This window comes from Notothenia coriiceps, unplaced genomic scaffold (assembly GCF_000735185.1).
Source record: "Notothenia coriiceps isolate Sejong01 unplaced genomic scaffold, NC01 NC01_scaffold00037613, whole genome shotgun sequence".
Taxonomy (NCBI): Eukaryota; Metazoa; Chordata; class Actinopteri; order Perciformes; family Nototheniidae; genus Notothenia; species Notothenia coriiceps.
The window spans coordinates 1-8,499 of NW_011370314.1; the positions used below are offsets into that span (position 1 = coordinate 1).

An 8,499-nucleotide genomic window follows, 5' to 3' on the forward strand; every position below is an offset into this window, starting at 1 on the left:
TTATTTATATAATTAAATCGATTTTTTGTTTGTTTTATCTGAATGTTCCAGGGTATTCTCTGAATATCTTGAAGGCCCTGACAGTTCGCCACTGTGAAAATCGGACTAACGTCTATAAACGTATTTGCAGACCACTTTTGTGAGTGCAGCGCGCTGTTATTAAAAACCTCTTAAGCCCCACGGACCCGGTTCCGGGGCCGAAATCGCGTCATTTGCAGGAAACAACGTCTAAGGAACCTTAATATTTAATAAACTATGAATATTTTATATCCATATAACGGGGAAAAACTCATTTAACTGATCTTTTTCATTTTTTTTTCTCCAAAAAAACACACAATGCTAACAGTGAGCCTCTGAATTAGCCCCGAGCGAAAAATGCTAACCTATTACTGCACCGAAAATCACTCCTAGCTCCCTTATTACTTATCCTAGCTGCACATCCAACACATCGTTTATGATCGTAAAGACACAGAATCTAACGGTGCCCACCTCAACACTGAAAGATACAAACTTGCGACGTTATCAACAAAAACGTACATCAAAACAAGTGGCGCTAGGTAGCCCACAACGCTAACATGGCTTACCTTCGTCTTTGTCTGGTCTAAACTGGTCTTCAATGGCATTAAAACGATAACAACGATGATGTAGTTAATCCATAGGTTATCCAATGTGGCTGTGTCCCCTTTGAAATGTTCTGATAATCTATAAGCAATAAAACTGCAATTCCGTTTAAAAAAAGTAGAGCAGGCCATTCCTACGCTCTGTAGCTTCATTGAAAGCGTGAAGACGCCATCTTCTTTTTTTAACATGAGTGTGTGCGGGACGATTTCCCTTCGATTCTATTGGCTCTAACGATCAGAAAGAGATGTCACATGTCAAAATCGAAGAAGGGGGGCCAGAGATATGGAAAATCCACCCAAATGGCCCCAGAAGATGTTTTTTTAGCTAAATCTGTATAAAAAGGTCAAATATCACTTGTTTTGCATCAATCTTGATACAGGGTACTTATTATATGTTGTACTTTGGATTCCTAAAGCTTTTATTCTACTAACCCATCATCCAAGGTTAGTTTTCACTATAAGTACAACATATTTTTTGGACGGACATTATAATTTAAAGTTTTTTACCATGTTCAATCTGAATTTTCTTTAAAATAAAAAACATCTATATTGATTTCGACTTTTCTACCTCCAACTCACAGGTTTATCATTACTTTGAGAAAAAAGATTATTAATTTAACCCTTTTAGAAGGGAAGATATGGTCATTTGTTCTGGGAATGTCATTTTCGAGCCTGAAGCCTGAAAAACCGGCTTGGGGCTTATTAAAGAGCAACACAAATCCATTTATAATATATATTTTTTGTGCTTTGATATTTTACGTCCTTATAGAAGGGAAGAAACATTTGGAATTTTAGTTAGCCTTTTTGGTAATGAACTATTGAAGTGATTATTGTGATAGTTGCATTACTGTAATATATACAAACAACTTTCCCTATTCCCAATGCTTTTGTCTTTTTCTTGGTTAAAAACACATCATTTAAAGTTCATGAAGTCTTAATTTTCCCTTAAACATTCGTATGATTCCATATCCTTATGTGATTTGGTCAGGGTCATGACTGTTGCCCCTACCAGTTCAGCTATAAGGGTCCAGGTGCTCTGGAGTTTGTGAAGAAGCTGGACATCCCCAAGCAGTCCTCCAAAGGCAGCCTGACAGCCATGCAGCACTTCCAGAACCTGGACAAGAGGGCCACTGACGACGACACCAACGAAGTGGGGACCCTTCACCAGAACAGCATCACGTAAGGGCCAACGCTTTCCATTAAACTACAGACAAAACCCAAACTGAGAAGGTTTAGACTGAAGTGGAACTATTCTGTAGCTCTGGACCCAGCAGACTGCGGGCCTTTTGTCAGACAAAGCCTGCTAGTTTTGCTCAATTGCTAGGACTAGGGGTTATGATTATGTTACATGATTCTATATATGCTACATAAATATACATAAAAGCTCTGTCCCGAGGCATTTATTAGTTTCGAACTCTGGGGACGTTTTTTTTGTAAAATAGTTATACCTCTTCCTGTAGAGACAATTATTTGTTTTTAAATATTCCATGTGTTTTTTTTAACTGGTTTTGTTGAAATATATTTGTTGATATTAATATTTAAACACATTAATGCAGGAGTTGCAACCTAATTTAGAATACATACAGCTGTACTTCAAACTGTTACTGATGTTAAGGTGTCTCCAGAAATCAATGTTTTTGAGGTTTTTTTGCAACAACATTAAACACTATTAGTTCAGCTTTTGTAATACGTGTGCATGTGTTGTGTTGTGTTGTGTTCTGCAGACAGCTGTGTGTTGTGTCTGGGGAGAAAGCCAAAGTGGAGAAATACAGCAGTGTGGGTCTGGATGGAGCCTTGGTGATCTGGGATTTTAAGGTACAAAAGTAAATCTGTGATTTAGTAACTAACTGATCTAGTTCACTGTAAAGTGTATTACTTAATTACTGCTTCCATTCTTTGCTCCAATAACAGTTGAGCAAGCTTTGAACATTTGAACATTATCATGTTAGTCACATTGGATTGGTCTCACAATCTTCACAAACAGATTTCATTATATAAAGTCACATCTGAAGTTAGTTGATGTTAAAAAATACTAGAAAAGGTCAGTTGGTTGCTGACATATTTCTCAGATCCCATTCATTATCCTTAAAAGTCACTGTTTATGTTTTTGAGGATAATGAAGTCAGATAAAGCATTGTTATTGTTTCTTATCCTCAAAACATAAACAGTTTGGAGGACATGTTGGTGCACTGTATTATAATTTCTAAAAATATTTTTGACAGAAATAGTCTTATTTACGTACATAAAATCAGTTGAACCTACAGGGCAAATTGATGTTTGAGAAATGTGTTTTATGAATAATGTTTCAACATTGTGCCACATAATCTGCCTTTAAAGCACCACATCAGTACAACTGTGTGGGATCTATTCTGACATGTGTGTCCTCTCCCTGCAGCACTAAGACCCCCCAGAGCCGTCCTGCAGGAGACCCACACTCAACTGACCATCACACCCTTTTATCAAATACATTCGGTTGAATATAACTACAGTAGAGATGCCTTTGAGAAACTGGAAAACACTATAAGCACATTTGCTTTGTGATCTTTGAGTAAATAAAGAGTGTACAGGTCAGAAAATGAATTGTAGTTACTGGTCCTTTACATTTTTCTGTTGTGTACTCACTGTATTGTTGTGTCATTTTTGCTGTCCGACTGCATATACATGTATTTCTTTAGGTTATGACCCTATTTCTGCTTGACTATTGCCGTACTTCTACTATTTGACCTTCTCCTTAAGGGTCACTCTGCTTAACGGATGCATCGGTATCATCACTGTTAGTTTCTGAAAATACTACTCATCCTATAGAACGGTGTCCCAAAGAATACCTCTCATTTCATTTAATTTCAAACCTTTATTTATCCAGGTGTATCCCATTGAGATCATTGATCTCTTTTTCGAGGGAGACCAGGGGGGTATACTACGAAGCTGGTTCAACCTAACCTGGATATGTTTGAGTTAGCCGGTTGGCCTAATCCAAAACATACGCGCTCTCGCTAAACGGTACAACGCTGGCTATCAACTCGTTCGCTCAAGCCAGCCGTGTCCTATCTAGTTAGGTGGGCGTTCACATAAAAGGGGTGGTATTTGGAGCATTCGACCAATCACAAACATGGAGAAGCGTACTGAAAGCTCCAAATACTAGCATGCTTAAAAGAGAACCAGCTTCGTAGGACCGGAAACCCCGAGTTTTCCCTGAAGTTATCCGGCTAACCGAAAATCCTGCTCATAGTATACCCCCCAGGACTTATAAATACATGTAAATAAATCATTTCAAATATAGCCTGCCTGGAGCACAAACAAATCAAGTAGCCTATTCATTCTGCACACAAACCATCAGCCTATTCCAAAATAATATGTTATTTTATTGGACTATTTGGTTATTAATGTGATCATAATGTAATGTCGTTTGTAGCTTCTTGTACAAACACACAATATATTCAGGGGGGAGCTTGTGAACGTTGAGGGTCCACTGCTGCCAACCTGCTGCTAACTGTTCGTGTTACCTGTGTGTGTGTGTGTGGGGGGGGGGGGGGGGGTATACCTACGTCACATGACTGGACGGACACAAACAAAGCCCACAAGGCGCAAGCATCCAATAGAAACACGTTGGAGCACGCTTGGCCAATCAAAATGAAACGCAGGAACAACATAATTTCACTACCAGCCAATAGTAGGAGGCGAGGGCGTGACGTGGCGCTATCAGCTGTTCTTGTTTTTGCTTCTGTTTTCCCGTTCTTTTCATCAAGGGTCTGGATAACCGACCTCCACAAATACCCAGTGAAATCCGCTAGTATTTGTTGCGTAGTGGAGAAAAACAGCCCCCCTGCTCCGGCCGCCCACCGACCTTCCTACAGGTCGGCATTTCTCTCACATTGGAGCCGTCTTCCGCCGACATCGAGCGAAAAGGTGCAGTCGATCCCAGGCCTCCAATCCAGGGCGGACGGGGGGAAGGAGGTCGCTGGTTATCGGGATGGAGAGCGGAGTGGCGGGCCCCGGCGAAGAGGCAGTGGGGCCCGGCAGAGAGGCAGCGGGGCCCGGCGGAGCGGACGGACCGGGGCTGCAGTTCGGCTGCGCCTCCTTTAACCAGGACTCCACGTAAGCAGCAGAACATGACATGAGTCAAGCAAACACTCAACATGCTTTAGATCTGTCTCAGACTAAAGGAATGCAGAAGGCTTTGATCAGATTGTCCTGGGATCACCTACAATCCATAAAGGAGCAAACCGATTTCGTAGCTTATATCAAAACCAGTTTAGCTAATGATCAGATTGAGTATCATCCAAAACATTGCTTTGTCCTCTGGCTCTGGAGAAGATTTCCTACATTTGAGGAAATAACCCTGATGATGTCATAGTGATGGTTAGGGTTATTTTGGCTTGGACACCACTAAAAACAGACATCTAAAAGAGATGGGGTGAATGCATGCACACACTTCTGAAATTGAACATTTTGATCTCTTACTATAAAATGGACACTTACCAAAGTCAGTGTTCTTATAAACTTGGCAAATCCGTTAACCTAGAAGAAGCAGCTGTTTGACCTGACACAACACAATCAAATGATACATTCAACTCAGAGGCAACATCAATCCTATTTGCATGTTTTAATAACAAATAATGATAGGCCTACATAGGCCTACTTTCGTATATAATAAAACAAAACTTGAATTAAACCTTAGGCCTATATATAGGATATATATAAGGTTTCATTCAAGTTTTCTGTTTGCACCTTCAAAGCTAGTGGTCAGAAGTTGTACATTTAAACTGAGGATGTTCTGACCTCTGAGTTGTCCGCAGCGCAGCCGCCCCTTACGAAAAAACACTATAGTATTACTATTAAGAAATACTATAGAAATACCACAAAAAACTGCTATTGTATTTCTATGGTGTTTTGGGACACACTATAGAGAATTACTTTAGTAATACTATAGAGTTGGCTATGGTGATCTTATAGTGAAGTTACAGTTATACTATGGTGTTTCCTGTAGTATTTCTATGGTTTTTCGGCCACTATAGGAAATTACTATAGCTATACTATTGAGTTTTATGTAGTATCACTATAATGCTTTCTATATTATTTCTATGTTTTTTTGGAAAACACTACAGAAAATTACTATAGTAATACTATAGAGTTGGCTATGGTGATCTTATAGTGAATCTATAGTTAATTAGCTTTAATAACGATGTATTCATCCCTATAGTAAGTATGGTATCAACAAATAAAAGTTAGCAGGCAGAGCAGTTTCAATTTGAAAGATAGGGACTTTATTAACAAAATAAAATACATTGTTCACAGAATATGAATAAGAATAAGTTAAATGTAAAAAAATTACAAGAACAATTTCAGGCCTGAAACAGAAATGGTTGGGCAATGAAATTAAGGGAAAAAGTGTCCCAACCCCTATATACAGTATAAACACATTTCATATTCATATACTTACAACCCATGCCTCTCTACCAAGTCAGAGAAGCAAACTCTGACAAGTTTGAGGCTGGTCTTCTCGGTAAGAATGCCATTTTGCATTTCATCAAATACTTCTGGAATTTTCTTCTTAAGTAGATCAGTTAGGCCATTCAGAAGAACTGGTTCTTGGCTGAACAAAACAATAAGAGCAAGCACAGCACAAAGTAAAGTTCTGGCCTGTGTGATTTTTTGCAACACAATTTAACAAGCATGGTACATGTATACCTGAGTTTGACAGACTTCTCTTAGGACAGTGAAGATCCGGTGCTTCAGAAAAGTGCACTTGGAATCTGTCAAAGTTACTGATTCTCACATCTATAAACTCTTTGAAGTCTGTGTTGTATTTTAAAATCCTATCAAGGACACATCCAAATTCACCTGTTACTTCCAGGAGATGGTTTGTGCTTTGGACACTGTAGATTTTTCTTTTAATTTACTTTTTGCTCTGACTTTAACAGATTCCTGCAGCTCATTCCCGCTTCCTGTAATTATAAGAAAAAGACAAATTCATCCTGATGTTGACTAATCATATTATGCCAGATTAAATTAAATGCCATCATCTATCATCTTCTAGTTAAACAGGGTATATGCAGGAATCCTGAAGTCAAATTTAATACCTTTTAAGACCTTTTTTAAGACCCTTTCCAAGGTCTTAAAAGGTATTAAATTTGACTTCAGGATTCCTGCATATACCCTGTTTAACTAGAAGATGATAGATGATGGCATTTANTTTCATTGCCCAACCATTTCTGTTTCAGGCCTGAAATTGTTCTTGTAATTTTTTTACATTTAACTTATTCGTATTCATATTCTGTGAACAATGTATTTTATTTTGTTAATAAAGTCCCTATCTTTCAAATTGAAACTGCTCTGCCTGCTAACTTTTATTTGTTGATACCATACTTACTATAGGGATGAATACATCGATATTAAAGCTAATTAACTATAGATTCACTATAAGATCACCATAGCCAACTCTATAGTATTACTATAGTAATTTTCTGTAGTGTGTTCCAAAAAACCATAGAAATAATATAGAAAGCACGATAGTGATACTACATAAAACTCAATAGTATAGCTATAGTAATTTCCTATAGTGGCCGAAAAACCATAGAAATACTACAGGAAACACTATAGTATAACTGTAACTTCACTATAAGATCACCATAGCCAACTCTATAGTATTACTAAAGTAATTCTCTATAGTGTGTCCCAAAACACCATAGAAATACTATAGCAGTTTTTTGTGGTATTTCTATAGTAATTCTTAATAGTAATACTATAGTGTTTTTTCGTAAGGGNTTTTCGGCCACTATAGGAAATTACTATAGCTATACTATTGAGTTTTATGTAGTATCACTATAGTGCTTTCTATATTATTTCTATGGTTTTTTGGAAAACACTACAGAAAATTACTATAGTAATACTATAGAGTTGGCTATGGTGATCTTATAGTGAATCTATAGTTAATTAGCTTTAATAATGATGTATTCATCCCTATAGTAAGTATGGTATCAACAAATAAAAGTTAGCAGGCAGAGCAGTTTCAATTTGAAAGATAGGGACTTTATTAACAAAATAAAATACATTGTTCACAGAATATGAATACGAATAAGTTAAATGTAAAAAAATTACAAGAACAATTTCAGGCCTGAAACAGAAATGGTTGGGCAATGAAATTAAGGGAAAAAGTGTCCCAACCCCTATATACAGTATAAACACATTTCACATTCATATACTTACAACCCATGCCTCTCTACCAAGTCAGAGAAGCAAACTCTGACAAGTTTGAGGCTGGTCTTCTCGGTAAGAATGCCATTTTGCAGTTCATCAAATACTTCTGGAATTTTCTTCTTAAGTAGATCAGTTAGGCCATTCAGAAGAACTGGTTCTTGGCTGAACAAAACAATAAGAGCAAGCACAGCACAAAGTAAAGTTCTGGCCTGTGTGATTTTTTGAAACACAATTTAACAAGCATGGTACATGTATACCTGAGTTTACAGACTTCTCTTAGGACAGGCTGAAGATCCGGTGCTTCAGAAAAGTGCACTTGGAATCTGTCAAAGTTACTGATTCTCACTTCTATCAACATCTATAAACTCTTTGAAGTCTGTGTTGTATTTTAAAATCCTTTCAAGGACAAATCCAAATTCACCTGTTACTTCCAGGAGATGGTTTGTGCTTTGGACACTGTAGATTTTTCTTTTAATTTACTTTTTGCTAGGACTTTAACAGATTCCTGCAGCTCATTCCCGCTTCCTGTAATTATAAGAAAAAGACAAATTCATCCTGATGTTGACTAATCATATTATGCCAGATTAAATTAAATGCCATCATCTATCATCTTCTAGTTAAACCCATTAATACACACCTTATATAAATTATAAGCAGTATGGTAATTTTAAGTTAATTAACT

The 8,499-nt window shown here is 37.4% G+C and overlaps 1 long non-coding RNA gene across 1 annotated transcript; it reads left to right on the forward strand.

Annotated features, from left to right (window-relative positions):
• Window positions 1-1,567: 1,567 nt before the first annotated feature.
• LOC104967733 (uncharacterized) lies at window positions 1,568-3,200 on the forward strand. The gene is made up of 3 exons (XR_800757.1): window positions 1,568-1,799; window positions 2,345-2,435; window positions 3,016-3,200. It is a non-coding gene; the product is annotated as an uncharacterized lncRNA (long non-coding RNA).
• Window positions 3,201-8,499: the final 5,299 nt, after the last annotated feature.